Source organism: Sceloporus undulatus, chromosome 1 (assembly GCF_019175285.1).
Source record: "Sceloporus undulatus isolate JIND9_A2432 ecotype Alabama chromosome 1, SceUnd_v1.1, whole genome shotgun sequence".
In the NCBI taxonomy this organism is placed as follows: domain Eukaryota; kingdom Metazoa; phylum Chordata; class Lepidosauria; order Squamata; family Phrynosomatidae; genus Sceloporus; species Sceloporus undulatus.
In genome coordinates this window covers 134320245-134323100 of record NC_056522.1, presented here as the reverse complement: position 1 = coordinate 134323100, position 2856 = coordinate 134320245, and the positions used below count along the sequence as shown (strand labels likewise).

The window sequence follows — 2856 nt, the reverse complement described above, 5'->3', positions numbered from 1 at the left end:
GTGTATTTTGATTTTCACCCTTTCTCTACATGTTAGTCTAAGATTTCTAGCTAGATTTCAGGATTCTCTACACAGTGCAGTTCACCTGCAGAAGCTCTGGCTATGATTAAGTTTTGGGACTGTCCATCTTTAAACTGTTGTTTACTTCTTTCCAAAGATGATCTCTCCGAAAAGAGCCCCCTTTTTCCCCATGGGTAGTGTTGGAAACCAGCTTTTATCATCTCTGTCCAGAAAGAAAGTTTCTGATGCCTTGCTAACATGAACTCTAGAACTACAATGTGCTAGTGAAAGAGATTCAAAGATCTTTTTTACTTTCACTAAGCTCTTCCGAATAGCTGCTATGTCATTCCGGCAAAAGGCCATCAGCATTACAGTTTAATGCTGAGGCAGTGATGTTTGCTTAAGAGGATTGGTGGCCAGAAATAAGCCTTAGTGTCTAATCAGACACAGGCCCAGCCTGGGCACAATGCCACAACATTTATTGCGTATGCATTTCTCATAGCAAAATGGCTACGTCCTGGGGACGGGAGTACAGACTGAAAGATATGAGGGTATAAACCAGCAGTCTGAAAATGATGCCTGTTTGTGTAAGTCAAGCGAAATGACAGGGTCCGTGTGTGGCTGTGATATTATGTGAGCCAAATGGGGAATGTCTGTGGATGTGTCCGGGCTGACAAAGAGGAACAGTATTTGGATCCTTCCAGAGCTCCCTTGAGTCCTGCAAAACAGTCCCCTGGAAGAAAATACTTCAGGAGGAAATCAAGAAAGAAAGAAACAGAAAATGAACAGGAGCCTGAAAAGCTTAAGGAAAATGAAGGGCAGATTCAAATCAAAACAAGAAATCGTGAAGAGATGGCAGTCTATTCCAGGGACATGGCACTGGGTGCATCTGTTACACAGAAGACTCTGGTGGATGGAAGTGATCCTCTTGTGAGTACCAAAGTTATCATTGATCTTCGTAAAGCAAAACTGCCAAGTGGAGCAAGCTGTGATTCTTGCACTGAGGATGGTATTTACACTAGAAGCAGAACAGCTAGAAAAGCAGAAGGAAAAGACAGATACTTAACTAAAGACCTAGGAAAGGGACCAGAAGAAGACAGGTCTACCCAAGGGAATGGATATTTTCATGGTGGGATCCCAGGAGAGTTAACATTCCAGGAAAAGCAAAGAGTCCCTTATTTTGAAAAAGACTCCAACTCACCCTCTGTGTTAAGCAAACAGGATGAAGAAAACGAATTAAACACGGCTCCCTTTGAAATTGCTACTAATGCAACAGAATGGGAAAATAGTTACAGTCCCCATCTGCCTGAATTTCACATTAAAACCCACCCACAGCATCTTCATGGATCTTCATCTTTCTCAGTGGAAAATGCAGCTTATATTATTTTACCAAGCAGTAACAAGGTAAATATGTTGCAGCACTAGAATAATATAGGACAAAAAAGTGGGGGGAGGTTTGAACAAAATTTCATTCATTATCATGGTTTATATGGAACTTTTGTTACATGTACTGACTCCATACGTGCTAAAGACTACATAAGTACATTACAAAATAAATATGGCTGATATGCTCAGATTTATTTGGGTTGTTTTTTTTAACTGATTTTTTAAAAAATACTCAAGATTGATGATGTCAATAAGAATGTATCTTTAATTTGAGCTACTTTAACGCTTTGTTCCAATTAACATTTGTAGCCAATTAACATTGTGTTATATGTGTTGTTTTAAGTAAGAGCATGTGAGTTACAATATGTGAGCATCCACAGGTTCTCATCAAATCACAGATTATTCTTGCTGTGAGGCTGTTACCATTTCTGTTAAGATCTCCCATATAAATTGTATGATGTGATAGTGCCCTGTACCTGCTGTCATAAGCATGTGGAGTGTGTGAGCAATTTCTAGTGCTTACACTGCTTGTCTCAGATAACTAAAGAAGAAACTTGTTGTTTTTTTCTAAAGGCCATGAGTTCTAAGTGAGCATATTTTAAAATGTCTGTGCTGCTTTCTCTCACAGTGGAACACATTATTGGGTGTAGTTGTTGTTGTTGTTGTGTTCCTTTAAGTCATTTCTGTCATGGGGTTTTCTTGGCAGGATTTGTTCAGGGGGAGGATTGCCTTTGCCCTTCTCTGAGCTGAGAGAATGTGACTTGCTCAAGGTCTTCAGTGGGTTTCCGTGGCTGAGCATGGATTTGTAGTCTAACACTCAAAAACCACTACAGGCTGGCTTTCTCACTATTAGGTATACTGTTGCAATAATTAGATGAGATCTACTTATAATGTTGAAATACCCCCAAGATCTTGAATGGATGTACACTTAAGAATAATTTTTAACAAGTACATATTTTCACCTTTTGGAAAATGTTTCTTTCCACAAGAATAGCAAAGTGCCATGTTGTACCTTATAGAGTTAGACATTTATTATGTCAAAAGCATTTGTGGACTACAGTCCATCTCAATCAGATGCATGGAACATTTTCTGCATAATGTCAGATGTATGTGTATCTGTGTGATATGGTACCTAGCCAGGGATGGAAATGTAGAAAGTGAGGCCAGCAGGAAGCTAAATGGAGAAAGTAGGAAGTTACATTCATTTGGAAGTTACAGTCTATCACCATTTCCGTGAACTGGAATAATGGATTCTTATGCTACATGCAAAATTGGCTAACATTGTATTACATTGTTGTGTTATTAGCACATTTGGTGAATGTCCAGTGTCAATAATGTAACTGGCTCTTGTACCCCCATCTTTTAAATGTATGCTTCTTAGCTCACTCCTCCTTCCCTTAGCCATCCATCTTATCTGTGGGCTTCTTTTCTCATTTCTGGTATTTCTCGGAAGCCCTTTCATTTCAGTAT

The 2856-nt window shown here is 39.3% G+C and overlaps 1 protein-coding gene across 1 annotated transcript in view; it reads right to left on the bottom strand.

Moving 5' to 3' along the window:
* DST (dystonin) overlaps positions 1 to 2856 on the bottom strand; it is a 407480-nt gene that overhangs the window by 243879 nt on the left and 160745 nt on the right. The window lies entirely within an intron of this gene.